This window comes from Nelumbo lutea, chromosome 7 (assembly GCF_056320005.1).
Source record: "Nelumbo lutea isolate HS-2025 chromosome 7, American lotus-T2T, whole genome shotgun sequence".
In the NCBI taxonomy this organism is placed as follows: domain Eukaryota; kingdom Viridiplantae; phylum Streptophyta; class Magnoliopsida; order Proteales; family Nelumbonaceae; genus Nelumbo; species Nelumbo lutea.
In genome coordinates, this window is record NC_142690.1 from 19,749,249 (window position 1) to 19,768,896 (window position 19,648).

The 19,648-nt window shown below is 44.0% G+C and overlaps 5 non-coding genes across 5 annotated transcripts; all 5 read right to left on the reverse strand.

Moving 5' to 3' along the window:
• Positions 1-73, reverse strand: TRNAF-GAA (transfer RNA phenylalanine (anticodon GAA)). The gene has a single exon. It is a non-coding gene; the product is annotated as a tRNA-Phe (tRNA).
• A 3-nt stretch (positions 74-76) lies between these two features.
• On the reverse strand, positions 77-150 carry TRNAV-AAC (transfer RNA valine (anticodon AAC)). Its single transcript has one exon. It is a non-coding gene; the product is annotated as a tRNA-Val (tRNA).
• Positions 151-8,936: 8,786 nt separating this feature from the next.
• Positions 8,937-9,009, reverse strand: TRNAF-GAA (transfer RNA phenylalanine (anticodon GAA)). Its single transcript has one exon. It is a non-coding gene; the product is annotated as a tRNA-Phe (tRNA).
• A 3-nt stretch (positions 9,010-9,012) lies between these two features.
• TRNAV-AAC (transfer RNA valine (anticodon AAC)) lies at positions 9,013-9,086 on the reverse strand. Its single transcript has one exon. It is a non-coding gene; the product is annotated as a tRNA-Val (tRNA).
• Positions 9,087-9,578: 492 nt separating this feature from the next.
• Positions 9,579-9,651, reverse strand: TRNAF-GAA (transfer RNA phenylalanine (anticodon GAA)). Its single transcript has one exon. It is a non-coding gene; the product is annotated as a tRNA-Phe (tRNA).
• Positions 9,652-19,648: the final 9,997 nt, after the last annotated feature.

Genomic DNA, 19,648 nt, shown 5'->3' on the forward strand with positions numbered 1-19,648 from the left:
TGCGGTGAGCGTGGATCGAACACGCGACCTTCAGATCTTCAGTCTGACGCTCTCCCAACTGAGCTATCCCCGCAAGTGGCGTCGCCCGGACTCGAACCGGAGACCTTCAGTGTGTTAGACTGACGTGATAACCAACTACACCACGATACCATCATGCCCTTTATTTACAGTCCATGATTGTCAATCCATAATTTTGGAGGAAAAGATTTCAGACCAAACCAAATCATTTTGAAAAGTAGGGGTGTCAATGGACCGATTTTGGATTGGACCCCATCCAAGCCGAATTTGATTTGGATGGTCCAAGGAACTATATCGGATTGGACTAGTCCGAATGTAATGGATAGATACAACTAACAGACCGAAATTGGACGAAAACCGATGAATCCAGGTCCCTCAAAATCGTTCATTTCGAAGGTTAGGGTCTTAGGGATGTCTCCATGCTCAAATGGTCTCACTCTCAATTAATCAAACCATCTATATATATGAAATTCTTGCATAATCCACAATTTTAGAGGAAAAGATTTCAGACCAAATCAAATCATTTTGACATGGAAATCGAATTAGATCAAACCGTTTTATTATGGTTTGGTGTGGTTTCTAATGCAATTTGGGAATTTTGACAAGGCCGTTGAGATTTTAAATAGGAAGAGATGGATGAACCATGGGGATGATGGGATACCAACTACAAGCTCATATACCCCTATCATACATGCATTATGTGAAGCAGGAAGACTTTTGGAAAAACCGAATTTTCTTGTTGAGCTATTTAAAGGTGGGTCTCTGACTGAGGGTCTGTTTGGTTCGTAATTGGAATTGGAATCAAAATTCTCCGGAATCGGAATTGGAATGATCCATTTCTGTATTCTGTTTGATTCAGACAGGAATGAGAATGTAAATTAAAATCAGCAGGAATGGGATTTCATTCTCAAGGGAGGGGCAGGAAATGGCCATTCCCTCAAATGAAAGAATCCGAGAATGCCATTTTAGCAGGAATGGGAATACGATTCCGATTTCGCCCAACCAAACAATTGGAATCAGAATAGCCCATTCCGATTCTGATTCCAGACCCCTATTCTTGGGAAACAAACGGGGCCTTGAATTCAGCAGGTGATAATTATCTATTTTTTCACTTAAATGGAATGCACATTTCCCCTTTTTCTTTCTCTACAGCCATCAAATATTATAACTTATAAGCTTGAATCTCTGATATATGCACTTCAATGGAGAACAGCGGCAAAGTACGTATAATTTGCTTCTAGTTTGTAGCTTGGTAAGTCCAGTTTAGGTGATTGGTGGGTGAAGTTCCTCCTTTGGTAATTGGTATCATGCGAGAATGATTCTCAGAGAAATGAAAGGTTTGAACCTAGAAGATTCAATGCCTTAGGTATCAATGCAAAAATATTATAGTGTTTGTCTGATGTTGCCCAAGTTACTACCTGTCATGTTTAGCTTTGGGTTGTGGAAGCAGCTTAGCCTAGATCTCTACAAACAGTTTCTTTAATAAGATAAGTTCATGAAGAATGATAAACCTCAAAATAAATTGTTCTAAATCTGGAATGTTCAAATGCTTTGCCACCAAACATCCCTATGCTTGACATGGATGCCAGCATACCTGAGAAAGTAATGTTCAAAAACAAAACAACAGGCCATATATGGATCCAATACTAACTCTTTTTACAATTCCACTGTTTTTGTCTCCCCACGAATGAATACATTGTATGAATCTGTGAAATAATCATAATTTTCAAAGTGCCAAGGTGAGGCAAAGTGTGAGAGAGTGTCTTGTCAACTATTCACCTAGGGCTTAGGTGATGGATTTTTTTTAAATAATTAAAAAATATATATCCCAAGGTAATTTCTTGGGTTGCATAGTCATATTTTCTTAATAATTATTCATAATTTTTGTAAGAAAAGTATAAACTTCATGTTAAAATATAGAAAATCAACATATTCATGAATAGAGAATGAAGAAACAAAAGAAAGTTCAAAAATTACTAGGGTTGAACCCCTATTTTTTGTTATAGAAGAAGAAAAAGAAAATGATAATGATGATTCGAATGGTTTGACCACCTGTTTATGAACGAACGGCCCGTTTTAACAAAAATAAATAAAAAACAACCAAAATTATTGGATGGTTCGAATGGTTTGACCATCCGATTTACTGACCAAATCAATATTTTTGGCAAGATAATGATTTTAGGGTAAAATGAAACAGGTCACTTGACTGGTTCCCGGTTTTGAAAACCATGATTCAATTAGTTAGCAATTTAATGTCATTCGGCTAGTCCAAAACCAAGATCACCTTGATATTTGTGATAGGAGATAGAATCCCATGATTTAGCGTCAGCTTGGGAGGGTTTTTAGGATGCAAAATTGTGGTGTTCCAAATTGGGCCCCATATAAGTTGTGTTTGGACAAAATTTGGAAAGCCCTTCAACGACTGAAATATAATCTACTCCACGTTGCTTCTTCGGAACTTAGGTGCTCAACCACCATGACTGAATCACCTCACCTCGCCTCCAACCAACGTAGAACCCCTCCCAAATGGGCCCCTATAATGGAACTTCCCAACATCAATGGTTTGTCTCGACCAGAAATCTCGGCATATACCATCAACTTTCCTGCGCTTTAGGCATCTGAAAGTATTGCATATGGCATGTTTGGATCACCTCTAAGGTGGACTTGATAAGAACTGTTTGGGTTATGGTTGAGTTGGCTCTAGATGCCATGTGGCTGCCCTATTTCCTCGGCCACATCAGCATAATGTCACCACTACTGCCCAACTCGGTTCTGCGGCCACATCAGCACCATGTCACCTCCATGGTCCCACCTTATTCCTTCAGCCACGACAGCACCACGCCATGAGGATAAGCACAACTAATATAAGAGAGTGGATGGGGACAACTCCACAGGGTATTAGGTCTTATCCCAAAGACCTCCACAGTTAACCTCATCCCAACAACCCCGGAAGCCTCATCCGACCAAGACACGGTTCTTCGGCTATAAAAAGTGTCTCTCGCTCAAGGAAAACGATCCAACTCTTAACTCCCATACCGCTACTCTGCTCGGATCAGCACTGCTCTTATTACTCGGCCCGACTACCCACCTCCTTTCTACTAACTTGAGCGTTAGAGTGCCTATCCGAGGATAATTCCTCAGGCCTCTGACTTCTTTCTTGATTTTAAATCTCGTCATGCGGCCTCATCCTTCCACCTCGGCTCCGCTTAACTGGCAAAGATTATCTGACTGTGATCTCGGTTCTTGCACCACCTAGGATCGAGCAACATCAAGAACTAAGTGACTAACCATCTAGTTTCAAACTCACTTTTTCAGTAAGTTGTGACCAAATTCTACATTTACTTCTAACAAAGGACTGCCCTACATTTAATTGCATCTAACAAACACTCAATTGTGTGGAGATTCAGGATTGCAATCTTTTCTTAAATAAATAGCCAATTTTCAAAATTATTATTTTTTTGTCTAAACCATTTGCCAAACAAAGAAAGTTGTTCCCGAATGCACTTCACCTCTGCATTGAGCCCTTACAAAAAAAAAATTGCATGCAATCAACAAAGAATAGATGGCTAATGTTAACCCCCAATCTACCAAACCAGATTCCACTCAATATGCCTTATTTAAAGAAGATTATGGGTGAATAGTTGAGAAAAGAATTTTGTACAAATGATATAAGGCTTTGTTTGGTTTGAAGGAAAAGGTAGGGAAAGGAAGGGAAAGATAGGGAAACCTATACAAGGCTTATAAGGGTTTCCCTACCTTTCCCTACCTTTTTCCTTCAAACTAAGCACAGCCTAAATGTATTGGAGGGGAGGGGACTGCCCCGCCTAAGTTCTCTTATAGGTCGGAAGCAAGCACCAGGAAAACCATTGAATTTACTTGCTGAGGAGATACAATGGTAAATAAGAGTGCAAGAAAAAAGGTCGATTCTATCATATGCTTTTGCGAGATCCAACTTGAGTATAAAATAACCAATTTTCCCTCATTTTGCCATAAAGCGGGTGACCTCCCAAGGCTGTGTTTGGTTGCAGTGCAAATTTATTTGCACTAGTATAAATGCATGGGAGTGCAAATGTAAAAAATGCAAATTCTTGTTTAATTTTGTTTTGAATTTTACTTTATACTGCTTTATGTCTTAATTTACTTCATTTGTACTGTAATCAAACAAAATAAACTAAAATTTGAAACAAAAGTTTCTGAATTTATATTCAAAAATGCAAATTCTTGTTTAATTTTATTTTGGATTTTACTGTATTCTGCTTTATGTCTTAATTTACTTCATTTATACTGTAATCAAACAAAATAAGCTAAAATTTGAAATAAAAATTGGCCTGAATTTACACTCAAATCATTTGCACTGCCATGGTTTTGCATCAGTACTACAAATTTATTTGCATTGCAACCAAATACCTGATAAGCAATAATAGTATTATCCGTGATGACCCTTTCAGTCTTGAAGCATTTTGAGAGGGGCCAATAATTTTCTGCAGTAAGGGTTTTATTCTGTTAACCAATATTTTGGCCACCACTTTATACAACACATTATACAATCAAATTGGACGAAAGTCCTTTCCTTCTTAGACATGTAGCAACTTTAGGGATCAAGTAAAGATGAGTGTCATTGATCTGATCTCAGAAGTAGACGAATGGTTCAAAATAGTTCCAACAAACCAGATCATCTCCAACAATGTGTTGGCATTTCTGATAAAAGAATGCTTACACTCCATCAGGCCCCGGTGCTTTCAAGGAACCCACATTAAACAATGCAACATTGATCTCTTCAACACTTGGAAGACAATAGAGTATTGTTTTGAAAATTATATAGGACCGGATGGTCGAACCGGGTTCTGTTTCACCCAAAAAAAATGTTTTTGAGCCAAAAAATCATTGATTTGGACAACAACCCACAGAATCAGACGATCAGACCGTTTGACTCAGGAATTGGTGGCAAAAATCCATTTCATATCCGGTCCAATTTTTAAAACCTTACAAAAGAGAGCTTCACTTTCAATGTTTGGTATAGTGGGTGCAAGGCCAAGAAAATCATGCAGATCAGGTGTAGTCGAGGTAAATAGATCTCGAAAATACTCAAACAGCAAAGTCTCAAGAAATTTAATGTTATTAGTAAGTCCAAAGTCCATAGTCCATAACTCTTCTTTAACCAATGGATCGATAAAATTATGTTTATTTCTGTTAGAGACCACTACATGAAAATATTTGGTGTTACCAACTCCATCGACAACCAAGAGAATTGTAGCCAATAACTATTCTTCTTTGTCAAGTATGGTTTTCAACTAAGTCTGAAGATTCTGGGTTTGTAAAACAGTGGTAATGGAGATTTGTTTTCTGAGATCAACAATCAACAATATCGCCGCAATGAGATTTTAATAATTTTTTCAACAAAGGAATATTTCATCACAAAATCTCCATTTGTACTTCTCAAGTATCTGAACGAGAGGTAATGTAGTAGAATCATCAAACCACTAGGATTTGAACTAGATGATGGGAGAGTAATCATTGGCTAATGCATTTAGGCCATGTTTGGGAGTGCTTAAAAATAAGTGTTTATTTGGGTCATTAAGCACTTATTGGACTTTTTTAAGTCCAAATTTCCAGCTTTTTTATGTGCTTACACAATAAGTATTTATTCAATTTTCTCTTCCAAAATTATCCCTAGTTGAATTTTATAAAAGTACTTTTATAAAAGCACTTTTACAAAAGTACTTTTATAAAGAAATTTATAAAAGTACTTTCGTAAGGGTACTTTCTTAAAAGTACTTCTATAAAAGTGCTTTTGTAAAAGTATTTTCATGAAGGTCTCATAAAAGTACTTTCATAAAAATGTTTTTATAAAAGTGCTTCCAAAGAGGATATTTTGAAAATTTGAAAGAAAATAAAGGACAAAATAGTCACACATGCTTATTTAAGTGCTTATTAAAAAAAATACTACCAAACATCCAATATATAATAAATGCTTATTTTAAAAAATAAGCACTTGAAAAAATTGGGTGTCAAATGCAAATAAGTTATTATTGAATAAACACTTGTTTTTAAGCACTTATTTTTAACTTAAACACTCCCAAACATGACCTTAAATGATGTACAGAAGCATTAGGTAACAAGTGCAAACAATTGACCAAGGATAGAACCCAACCAAGATGCAATTTGAACTTTGAAGGTATCAATCTGTGTATGTAATTGTTACACCAAATGAAGGTAGGGCCACTACAGCCCAAATTACAAAGACGAAATTGAAAAACCAGCCAGATAGAGTTGATAATAGAAGAACGATTAGGATTTTGACATCTGTCAGTTCATGATACTAGACCCTTGTCCATTCAACAGCTTGTGGAGCAACAAAAGATAAAGTGGGTTTGCAAGAGCTGTTTAATTGAAATTCATATATATATATATATATATATATATCGGTCCCAAGTCTTACTTCTTATATATAATTACACAAAATTCCATATGTCGGGACCCTCCAAGAATTGGGTAACAAATTTAACATTTTTGACTTCAATATTTGCCATTTGTCCTCCTTTTAGCTAAACTCCAATTAGGATAAGACTAGTGTCCAAGTCTTCTACTCCTAACATTTATAGACATTGAATTGACTTGGCCGAACAAATATGTACATATGAAGTGAGTATAAAACTTGTCTGCAAAAAAATAAACATTTTATTTATATGAAAATAAAATATTAATATAACAAGAAAAATGTGATATTGTCTGTCACAATGTACAAACAATTAGTCCATTGCTGTGTGACTATATTTAGAAACCACAATTTCTCCTACACACCAAAGCTAAATCATTGAAGGCCATAGGCCACTTAGTCCAACACAAATTCACCCAACACATCACGAAATCACTGCATTTGAGACAAAGAAGGGCACCATACTTCTCACTCTCATTTGCTACATTAGTGGATGTTTCCTTTATAATTGATATTTGGGCGACATACCATTAAACCTAAAATTTAAGCATCACCCAACAAGAAATCAATCTTAAATTGTAAATCCATCAATCATACATGAAATGTCAAATTCCTACTTTGGGCTGCTAAACCACAACTTTTGCTATTCAAATGAGCCTCAAGAGAGAAAAATAGTTGGAGAAAGATCATAATGTATCCATATGAGAGAAGTTCCCTTGATTAACAATCCTCGAGAATCTATTAGACTCAGTTTGGAAGAGTACAAATGCAAATATGTACAGTATAAATACATACAAAATAATACAAAATATAAGGTTTTGCACTCTACAAATTTGCATTTGTACTCCTTCCAAACTCAGCCTCAACAAATCCTCCTGAAATTCATTAGAATGTTTGCTTCGAGAAGGGTCTTCAGTTGAAATCAAATTTAATTTTTGGAACAGACCCAAAAGGATGATAATTAGCTATCAGTTTGGAAAAGCTCAATTAGTTAGATACCGCAAGAACTTGTAGTACGTGAGTTGACAGTTGGCCCCATGGGCTTTTTATTTATGTTATTTATTTTTTATTTAGTTTTTGGGCCCTGGCCCATAATGTTTTTATTATTAACACTCTTTAACAGCCGTCCTATTAGGCTATATTTGATTTGAAGGAAAAGGTAGGGAAATGAAGGGAAATATAGAGAAATCTATGCAAGGTTTGTAAAGATTTCTCTACATTTTTCTTCAAACCAAACACAACTTTAAGGCTCAATTTAGAAAGAGTACAAATACAAATATATACAATGCAAATACATAGAAAATAAAACAAAATATAAAGTTTTGCACTCTACATATTTGCATTTGAATCCAAACTAAACCTAAGGGAAAATTGATCTTTATACCTTTATTTCTTGATGGAATATAAATACAAATAGAATGGGGCGGCCCAACACCTTTTTGCTCCCTTTTTTCTTCCTTCTGTTCTCTTCTTATCCTCCTCTCCTACTGCTGAAACTCTATTTTTTCTTCTTCATTTTGTCTCCTCTTCTCCCATTTTTTGTCCTCACTGATTCTTTTTAGCATGTTACTTGTTATTTGGACTTAGTCCAAGAGAAGCCAAATTTGCAGCTGTAACAACAGATTTAGAAGGAAAAGAGATGAGGAAAGAGAAGACCCATGGCGGAATTGGATTAGCACTTAAAGCTGCTTTTGTTATTTGCATTAACAGTAACGCATTGGAGCACAAAAAAGAGCTAAGTGTAAAGTCTGATTTACTTTTGTTTCATTCAGACTTGACTAACGTTGTCTTATTGATTTATGAGAAATAGAATGAAGTGATGATGAAGGAGAACGGAGGAAGGAGAATCATTTCTCTAGAAGTATTGTAGGATGCAAGATGATGTGGTCTTCACGCTATATGAAGAAGAATTGAGGTAAGAGAAAAATGGTGTAAATTTTGCATCAACTTTTGGGATGTAAGATTTGTATTACCAGTAACTGCAAGAGATAGAAAGTACAAATTATGTTTCAGGTAAGAATCCAAATTATAATGACGAATAAACAAAAATAAAACTGAACATGATACAAATTTCGCACCGAGTCAAAATTTATACTGCAACCAAAGCCGCCTAAACAACAAATTGGCTAATGCAAATGCTGCCCAAGGAGGGAAAGTACTCTCAGCTCTCAAGTATATCTACCCTTATTTGAATTGTTGTTCTATTGAACAAAAGCAGATGCATTATTTGAATTCTAGAGATTGAACAAAAAGGGGGGAGGGGGGGGGGGGGGAATAGATTGAGCAGGAGAAATTGGAAATCTAGAATACTGTAATGGAAATTATTATTTATTTTTATTAATTATTCAATTTAGAAAAACGGGTCCCACGGCCATGGTAATAATGTAATATTCCAGATACATGGTATGTGGTAAAGACTTCCGACTTCGTCCGACTTCCGAGAGGAGAGACCGGAGTAAAAAAAGTATCAAAAGAAAAATGATGCGGTGAGCGTGGATCGAACACGCGACCTTCAGATCTTCAGTCTGACGCTCTCCCAACTGAGCTATCCCCGCAAGTGGCGTCGCCCGGACTCGAACCGGAGACCTTCAGTGTGTTAGACTGACGTGATAACCAACTACACCACGACACCATCATGCCCTTTTCTTGACCTTCATTAATTCAGTGTGTTAGACTGACCGATTTTTTATGGATTAATCAAAAACCGAATTGATTCTTTAATTTTTCAAAAATACCAAAACAACAACTTAGTTCTTTTCATAAAACATGAAAATTAAGTACAATTAGATTACTTGCATACTGGATACTGGTAAGGTTTTCATTTTTGAATTTTTAAAACTTCCTTTATCTCAAACCATTGGTCCATGAAGATTTTTTTTTCGGAACTTTCTGAAATTTAGATATCAATCATCTTAAATAGGGTGCCTATGTGGAGTTTAAGATGCTCAATAAGGGTTTCACAATCATCCCTTTCAAAAACACCTAGTTTTGGAACAAGAAAGTTTCTCCAAATAACAACATTTCAGCTCTGTTGAAAACAAACAAGCATTCCAAGGAGACAAAGCGGGTAATAGAATAGATGAATGGTGCATGATAAATTTCGAACGTATCAGAAGAAAAATGATGCGGTGAGCGTGGATCGAACACGCGACCTTCAGATCTTCGGTCTGACGCTCTCCCAACTGAGCTATCCCCGCAAGATTGGATCAACCAATGGTGTCGCCCGGACTCGAACCGGAGAACTTCAATGTGTTAGAATGACGTGAAAATCAACCACACCACGACACAATTATGTCCTTTGTTCACACCATTATCCTTGATTGTTCACTAAACCAAACCATTTTAACATGGAAACCAAATTAGATCAAATCGTTTTATTATGGTTTTATGCGGTTTTTAAAACAATTTGAGAACTTTGGATCATTTTACAATTCTATTGGGCTTAATCCGATTAGAAAGAACAAATTACCCCTAAAAAGTTAAAAGTTTTATTTTATTATAAAATGAAAAGATTTATTATATTTATAATTTTTATACATTTGGTTTTATAATATTTTACGATTTATAGTTTGGTTTGGTTTGTAAAATCTAATAAGCCAAACTGAAACCATAAGCCTAAACCTGACAATTGGGTTGGGTGGGTCAGGTTCGGGTTGGGTCAAGGTACTTTGGGTTGATTTCGGGTTGGGTTGACAAATGCTAGACCCTAATCCTAAATGTTCGAGTTACATGAAAAATGTTAAAATTAAAAGAATTAACCTTAAAATTCCAAATATAAAATAAAAAACTTGAAGATTTAACAATTTAAAGAGTAAACAACAAAAAGCAAAGACTAAATAGAAAAAACTAAAGAGTGGAAACTTCTAGCAATGCATAAATAATCCTAATTAGACTTGACAATCGGGTCAGCGGGTTGACCCATAACCCTGTTTCAAGTCGGATCATTTTCACATTCGGGTAGCTAAATATGAGACCCTAACCCTGTTTTTTCGGGTTGGGTTCGCAGGTTGGGTCAATTTTTTGCTAGGTCTACATAAACCACAAATTCAGAAAAACTTCAAACCGAACTGAACTGTTTTTAAGTATAAACCAAACCAAATCATAAATTCAGTTTTGTTTGATTTGTTTTTGTGATTTGAATCGTACAATGAACACCCTTATTTGGCACTGCCTTGTGTGGCTCAGGGAGCCTGAAACAGAGAAGATGAGGAAGCTCCGGGGGGAACCCGGTATGAATGCTCCGAAGCTCAAGTTAGAATTCTTTCAAAGGCAAGATAAAACCAGATGGCGCAAAGTTCACCTATCTTGTTCTTGGGGGTAGGGAGCCTTTTATAGCCACCTCGTGCACTCACTCCTAAGCTTCTATCAGGTCGGGTACGATTACCTCTGGTCTCTTGCCAGTTTGGGTGTCATCCGCTCTGCTGGTCAGAACCGCCACTGCTCCCTTTTGTCAGAGCCATCTCTGCGACTGGCGATGACGATGGCTGGTGGCGGTGGTAGGTGACCGTTGAAGTGCGGCTGTCAAGCGTCAGATCCCAGGTCAGTCAGATGCGCCGCCCTTGGATATGGACCTCCTCGGTGTCAGGTATGGTACGTTTGTTCAGTTCAGCGTCTCGGAGGAGAAGTTCTGGAGTGGCGAACGAGGTGAAGTCTTGAGTTCGGATAGGGGAGTGTCCCGAACTGCCATGAGGCGGGCCAGTTCGGGTCACTGCCTTGTGTGGCTCGGGGCCTAAGGGAGAGTTCAGGCTTCTCGTAGGGAGGTCGGGATCCTCGTAGGGAGTTCGAGCTCTTAGTAGGGAGGTCGAGCTCCTCATAGGGAGTTCAGGCTCCTCGAAGGGAGTTCGGACTGCTGGTTTCTTCCCTTTGGTGCTTACGCCCTAGGTGCACTGTTGTGCCGAGCTATTTGCTTTAGTCATGTGGAGTGATTGCGAGGTCGGGTCAAATCTTCCTTCATCAATTGCCCCCCACTCCTCGCACTAAGGGTCTTGCCCTGGCGCGGGGAGTTCGCAAGGTGTCAGGTGGATTTGCCCTGTACTTTGAATCTTGGTTCTGATGACGCGAGGTGCGTTGTCAGGGTTTCTTGGGTTTCTTCGAGCGCCCAAAAGGCGGGAAATGTGCTGACCTGCCTGAACGCTGATAGATGTGATGGTGCGTGCTTTATTTTGAAATTTCAAAAAGCGCACTGCTTGGGAGACGCGACAACAAACGTCTTTTCAAATTTGAAAATGTGTCGCTGCCGCTTTTATTGTGAGGAGATGTGCACTGGCGTTCCGTTAGTTTCGAAAAGACATGCGTCGGCGCTCTGTCAGTTTCAGGAAGACGTGCGCCAATCACGCCTCGGTCTCAGGGGACGTGCGGTCAGTGCGACTGTGGGCCGTCGGATTGGCTTTGATCTAAGCCATTGCTTTTCGATCACTGTGGGTATAAATAGCGGGGGAGAGGGACCCCAGTCACTATCACTTCTGTATTTCTCTCGAGCTCGCGTCCGAGTTTCAGCTCGTGTCCAGGTTTTTTCAGTTCGCGTTCAGGTTTTTTCAGTTCGCGTCTAGGCTTTTTCAGTTCGCGTTCAAGGTTTTTTTGCTCGTCCGAGCTCCCGTGGTCTACAGCCTTTTTCCGGGTGAATACTTTCCTAGAATCCATCTTACTCCCTGATGTCTAGCTTGGATAGCTCAGATAGTCCTTTAAGTGGGTCTGATGCAGGTTCTACGAACCGAGTTGCATCCCCTGATAGCTCTAGCGAGCCGGAGGTAGAGCTCGAGGAAGAGTTCGAACTTGTAGGCCGAGGTGCCTCGGGTAGTTTGGCGTCCACCTCTCGTCGGGGTCGGATGTTAGACAAGTTTGTCCCTTCGACCATGATGCATGAGGGGCTCCAATCCCTTATTACCTACTATAACTTGCCTGGGGAGTATGCTTATTTCATACCTTCGGGTAGCTTTCCTTGGGAACATGGTCCTGATGAGATTGTGATATTCCAGGAGCAGCTCGCCGCGAGGCTGCGATTGCCTTTCCATCCCCTCCTTGTCGAAGTCTTGAACCACTTCAGCGTGACGGTCGGCCAGCTTCACCCGAACTCCATTCGAAATTTGGTGGGGACAATCTCCTTATTTTGCGAAGAGAGCTTTCCTTTGGACTTAGAGGTTTTCTCTTCAATCTTAATGCTTAAGAAGCAAGCGGGTCCCCTCCCCGAGCATATGCGGGCATATTACCTATCTCCTCGCCCGGGCTTTAAGCTTTTACATGAACTCCCCAACAAGGTCCCGACGTGGAAGCGGGACTATTTCGGGGTGCGAAGTGTGCTGGGGTGGCCGTTTCAGACCGGGTGGGGGATGGCCGCTCCTGACTCCGGGGTCACGCTTGACAAAGAGACGGCGAAGGGCCTCCGGCAATGGGCGCGGCTTGGGCTGAAGTGTCAACAGTATCTGACAGAGGCCAAGCTCATTGTGGCCGGCCTAAGCTCGGGTAGGTTCTTCACTTAGAGATTTTGTCTTGCTGTCTCTCTTGCTTTTTACTGATGGCGAACTTCTTTTCGCAGGTGTGATGGACTCTCGAGGGACCCATGGTGGGCACTTGTTCCAAGGCATGAAGAGAAGGAAGTGGGTTGCCAAGAGAACTCGCGCCGAGCTACCCTGGGATGCGGAGCCCGAGGTGCCAGACTATCCGTCAGAAGATCTGCCCAGGGAGCCCGAGATGGTTCCTCCAATGCAGGAGCCGGCAGGGGTCCCTTATGCTGAGACTACTTACACAGGGGCTCCTACCTACTCTGGTGCTCCTGCTAACTCTGGGTCTGATCATACGTGAGCTGGGCCCTTAGGCTCGGGGGCCCCGGGGGATTTTAGGAGTGTGCTGTCACCGACCCATGCTCTTCAAAAGAGTAAGGAGGCCATTTTCCCTCTGCATCAAGTGGCCTGTCGTGCCGTTACCCATGCCATGGTGGTAAGTGATCTCCCTTTTTTAGAGCTTTTTGGCTTTCATTTTGTTGGTTATCTTGATCACTCGATTCTTTTTGATAGGTGAACTCTTCTATTCACACCTTGGCGGCCCAGGTGGAGAGGAGCTCGAGGCAGGCGCAAGCTGCCGAAGAGGCTCTTCACGCTGCTGAGACGACTTCGCAAGCTGTTGAAGGGGCTACTCGTGCTGCCAAGGAGGCCGCTCGTTTTGCATGGATCAGGCAGGCGAGGTCTCAGAGAGATGCCGAGGCCATGGGAGTGGTGGTGAAGCACATGGCGGACTTGAGGCTGGATCTGCAGCATCAGGTTGAGTACCTTCAGGAGGACATCAGGGAGAGGATGCAGATCTTTTCTCAAGGTATTGAAGATGCCAAGAAGAAGGTTGTCGATGAGTACATTGCTTCGACGGGCTTTGATGATCTGATGGTGGATTCATACAAAAGGGGTTTTAAACTAAGCCGGTGGATGATCCGGAATACGTACCTCGAGCTCAATATTAGCGCCATATCCACTTCGCGCATAACTCAGGAGATGGCCAATGCTGCTGATGGTGAGCCAGACTCCGAGGGCGAGGTAGGGCCTTTGGGTATCGTTGAAGTGTCTTCTGATAATGAAGAAGTAGCTCTGAGCTTGTAATTTTTTTTTTTGAAATGTACTACCTTACTTTGAAATGGAATGACTTTCTTTTGGTTAAGTGTTGGTTGTTCTTTCTCCCGAACTGAGTGTATTTGCCGAACTGGCCATACGTCCGATCTGTTTCCTGCCCGGGTTACCGCACTCGTGCGGCCTGTTTTGGTGGTGATTTTATCCACTTTGCTTGGTGGTCTATAGGTAGTATCGCCTTAGGTTGACGATGTCCCATGCTCGGGGTACTTGCTTACCCTCTAAGGTTTCGAGCTTGTATGCCCCCCGAGTGCTTCCTTTACTCTATAGGGTCCTTCCCAATTTGGTCCGAGTTTGCCCACGCTAGGTTCGGGTACCATGATCTTACGGAGAACTAGGTCGCCGACGCGAAAGCTCCTCTTCTTTACTCTGGCGTTATAGTACCGAGCTACTTTTTGCTGGTAGGCCGCTGTTCGGATGTGCGCGAGGTCTCTTACCTCATTCAGTAGGTTGAGGTTGGTGCGTAACTCGTCTCCATTTGTCTGGTCGTCGTATGCTTCTAGTCGCAGTGTAGCTATTTCGATTTCCACCGGGATTGCCGCTTCGGTGCCATAGGTGAGGTTAAAGGGGGTCTCTTCCATGGCGGTTTTTTCCGTAGTTCGGTGAGCCCACAGGACACTTGGTAGCTCGTCCACCCACAACCCTTTAGCTCGGTCTAGTCGTGCTTTCAGTCCGCAGAGGATGGCTCTATTCATTACTTCTGTCTGGTCGTTTGCCTGCGGGTGTGCGACCGACGTGAAGTTCTAACGAATTCCCATATTTTGGCACCATTCTTGGAAATTGATATCCTCGAACTGTTTGCCATTGTCGGAGATCAGTACCCGAGGTAGCCGGAAGCGACATACTACGTTCTTCCAAAAGAAGTTCTGTATGTTTCGGGTTGTAACTGTTGCCAGAGGTTTAGCTTCTATCCACTTTGTGAAGTAATCTACTATCACCACTAGGAACTTTCTCCCACCTGTTGCTGGCGGGAATGGCCCCAGAAGGTCGATGCCCCATTGTGCAAAGGGCCATGGACAGGTGAGGTACTTGAGGTCGGCAGCAGGTTGATGGTGGATATTGGCATGCTTTTGACACTTGTCGCATTTTCTAACGAGTTCGATGGCTTCCGCCTTCATCGTTGGCCAGTAGTATCCTTGTCGAAGTGCCTTTTGGGCGAGGGCTCTGCCCCCCAGGTGTCCGCCGCACAGACCTTCATGAGTGTCGCGAAGTACGAGCTCGGCTTCGGCAGGTCGCAAACAACGCAGGTAGGGAAGCGTGTAGGATCGTCGGTACAACCGTTCGTCTATTATGATGTATTTGGCTGCCTGGCGTTGCACCCTCTTGGCTGCATTGCGGTCCGCAGGGAGGGTTCCATCTAGCAGGAAGCTCGCGAGTGGGTCGATCCAGCTCGGCTCTGCTTCAAAAACGGGAGCGACCTCTTCTGCCCCATCGAGAATGTTGGGCCGAGGTAAGTCCTCTATGTACATGGTTCTCATGGCGTTGGGACTCGTACTGGCTAACCGGGACAGGGCATCGGCCTCAGTGTTCTCTGACCTCGGGATTTGCCTGATGAAGTGTGACTGGAAGTTGAGCAGAGCCTCCTTTACTTTTGCCAAGTATGCAATCATAGTGAGCTCGCGTGCTTCGTACTCGCCTGTAACCTGGTTGACCACGAGCTGAGAATCACTGCAGATAACTACATGCTTTGCTCCGACCTTGTGTGCTAGGTTCAGCCCAGCTATCAGTGCCTCGTACTCCGCCTCGTTGTTGGATACCGCGAACTCAAAGCGTAGTGTGTATTCCAATTTCGTTTCGCTCGGGCCGCGTAGCACTATTCCAGCCCCACTGCCCTGCTGGTTCGAGGAGCCATCTACGTGAAGGATCCAGGGCTCCTCAACCCAGTTCGCGTTTGGCCTAACCATGAGAGATGCTACACTGGCTGCTACTTCACGGGGTTCAGACTCTATTGGCTTGGGAGCTCCGAGCTCGCCCAAACTAGGGATCTCGGGCTCGACCAGCTCAGGGGCTTCGAAGATAAACGTGCACTCGACGATAAAATCTGCCAAGGCTTGGGCCTTAATAGCAGTTCTTGGCTTGTACTGGAGGTCGTACTCGCTAAGTTCGATGGCCCATTTCATCAGTCGACCGGAAACCTCGGGCTTGAGTAAAACTTGCCTCAGAGGTTTGTTAGTCAGGACGATGACGGTGTGAGCCTGGAAGTACGGGCGGAGTTTCCGAGCTTCTATCACTAGTGCGTATGCTAGCTTTTCTATCTGCGGGTACCTTGTCTCTACTCCCAGTTCAGTTCGTAGTGGTTCCTCGACGGAAGCACCGATCTGTAGTGTGCGAGCTGGGTCTATAGCCGAAGTCAGGACTGCGACCGTTTCCTCTGTGGGCAAAGCTCGTTCCTCACCTTGCTCCGTAGGCCGCTCCAGTTCAAGGTAATCGGCCACCTTAGTTTTTCCCTTCAGGGCGGCAACATAACACTTGCAGGACTCGAACTGGTCACCCCGCGCTACCCTCACACCGAAGTTTGTAGGGAACTTCATTGCCAAATAGTATGTGGAGACCACTGCCCGCAGGATATGCGTAATTGGCCGCCCTATTATGGCATTGTATGGGGAGGGGGTCGCGACCACCAGGAAATCATGGTTGAATCTGACCGCACAAGGCCATGTGCCGACTTCCACAGGTACTATTATTTTTCTGAGGGGTCTGACTTCCTCTCCGTTGAAACCCACCAGAGGAGTGTTCGTGGGCTTCAGCTCGCTCCTCTGTAACTGTAGCTGGTCAAAAGCTGACTTGAAGAGGATGTCCGCTGAGCTGCCCGAATCTACGAGTACGAGTCTGACCTCGAAGGCGCTGATCCTTAGTTTAATGACAAACGCGTCATCGTGGGGGTAGTGGACCCCTCGTGCATCGTCTTCCGTGAAGAAGATCGACTCTTCAGTCTTTGGTCTTTTTGGGGGGTTCTGTTCCTCGAGGGCCGCTTCGCGAACTGACGTCCGGGCCGCTGCCGAAGTATACCCTGCTACCACTGAACCTCCCACAATTACATGGATGGTTCCCCGAACTGGCCTCTCTTCTGGAGGCTGTCGCTGCAACGGTTTGGCTGGTCCGCTGCTAGATTCAGGGACATCCTTTTCGTGCTCCCCTTGCCGACCTGCGTTATTGTTGTTATTATTGTCATGTTGTACAAAATTCCTTAAGTATCCGTGACGGATGAATCCCTCTATCTCATCCCAGAGATTATTACACTGTTCGGTACTGTGACCGTGGTCTCTATGGAAACTACAGTATAAATTCTTATTTCTCTCATTCGAATTTCCCTTTAGGCGAGGTGGCCACTTTACGTATGGGGCGTCCTTGATTGTCATTAAGATCTCGGTCCGCCTCGTGTTTAACGGCGTGTAATTCGTCTGAACTTCTAAGGGAGCTCGGAATGACTGGTTCGGCTTCGGCTCCCGGGCCGGGTTTTTTCTGTCGACTGGGTTGGAGGGCTCGCCTTCCCTCTTTCTTTTCTTGTTCCCGCTTTCGGTTCGTTGGTTGATTTCTTCCTCTGTTCTCATGAACTTATCTGCGAGCTTGAGGAATTCGGCCACGGTTGCGGGCTGGTTAGCTACCATGTGCCATTTGAACTCTTTGTGTGTTACTCCTCTCTTGGCCACCGCGAGCTGCACCGCAGGGTCTAACCGCGGTATCTGTAAGCTCGCTTCATTGAACCGCTTGATGTAGCCCCGGATGAATTCTCCTTCTCTTGGACTACTCCAAAGATGCTTTCCTTTGTTCTAGGACACCGCTTGCTGGTGACAAGGTGTGCGGTGAAGACCTGCATGAACTAGGCCCAACACCTTATCGACCCAGGGGCCAGGTTCCTGTACCAAGTGCGGGCTACCCCCCTAAAGGTGGTGGTGAAGCCCACGCACAAGCACGATTCACTGGCCCTGGCGAGGTGCATTTGGGACTGGAAAGCATCAACGTGGTCGTTGGGGTCGAAGGACCCATCATACTTGTCCAAAGGTGGGAGCTTGAAATCTCTGGGCAAGGGAACCGCCAGGAGTTCTGATGCGAGGGGGGAAGGAACTGAGAGAATCGGGGCAGCTCTTACCTCGTTCGAGCTCGTCTCTTCCTTACCTCTGAGCTCGGGTAGGACACGGGTGGCAGTTTGGCGATTTCGCCGGCGTCTTCGTTGTTCAGTGGGCCTGGTAGTGGCGCTGCTGGCCTCTGTGTTGTTGAGCTCGATGGGCCCGGGATGTTGGTAGTCTACTGCCAGGGCGCCGAATCGGTTTTCCGTGAGCAGGAACTCGGGCCTGGAGCGCCGAGGTGTTGACCTTGCGGGCAAGGTTCCTGACCCGCCTGCGAGCTGCGAGGCGGGGGTGATTTTTCTCTCTCTTTGGCCTGGGGACGAGGCCTGGCTGTTAGGGGGGTTCTGGGGCCGGGAGGTTTCTCCCCGGTGAGGGCATCCACCCTGAGGGGAGGCCTTAACCGGCTTCGGGGCTGGATGCCGAGGTGGAAGTAGTGACTGGTTCAAGGGTAGTTGGGGGAACTGCTGCTGATAATGATGTTAGGAGATGTTGTGCAGTACTTGGTGTTGTTGGAGCTGGTGTTGTTGGAATTGTTGCATTTGGGCTTGCATTGCCCGCATGCATTGCATCAGGTCGTCCAACCGGTTTTGGCTGGTTGCCAGGGGGACGACAGTTGGTTCAGTAAAGGTTGTCTCGATCGGGGGAGGAAAAGGGATGCTCATGGCAGGAAGGTTTACGGGTGCCACTGCTTGTGGCGCATTCAAGCTGGGGATCCCATCCACCGAAAGGGGGATGGTGAACTGTCTGACGCATACCACGGGGACTTGAAGTTGTTCCCCGGTGGTGTTTGTCTCCGTGCCACGTCCGACGTTGTTGGAAGAAGCCATGAGTGTTGGGGTTTTTGAAGGAAAGAGGTTATGAGAGTTTAGAGGGAGGCTTTTAGAAGCGTTCCCACAGATGACGCCAATTGATGGTGCGCAATCCGGTTGGTCCTAGCTAGCTGTCAACGACCTTGCCTCTGAACGGAGCTACAGGGAGCCTGAAACAGAGAAGATGAGGAAGCTCCGGGGGGAACCCGGTATGAATGCTCCGAAGCTCAAGTTAGAATTCTTTCAAAGGCAAGATAAAACCAGATGGCGCAAAGTTCACCTACCTTGTTCTTGGGGATAGGGAGCCTTTTATAGCCACCTCGTGCACTCACTCCTAAGCTTCTGTCAGGTCGGGTACGATTACCTCTGGTCTCCTGCCAGTTCGGGTGTCATCCCCTCTGCTGGTCAGAACCGCCACTGCTCCCTTTTGTCGGAGCCGTCTCTACGACTGGCGATGACGGTGGCAGGTGGCAGTGGTAGGTGACCGTTGAAGTGCGGCTGTCAAGCGTCAGATCCCAAGTCAGTCAGATGCGTCGCCCTTGGATACGGACCTCCTCGGTGTCAGGTATGGTACATTTGTTCAGTTCGGCGTCTCGGAGGCGAAGTGCTGGAGTGGTGAACGAGGTAAAGTCTTGAGTTTGGATAGGGGAGTGTCCCGAACTGCCATGAGGTGGGCCAATTTGGGTCACTGCCTTGTGTGGCTCGGGG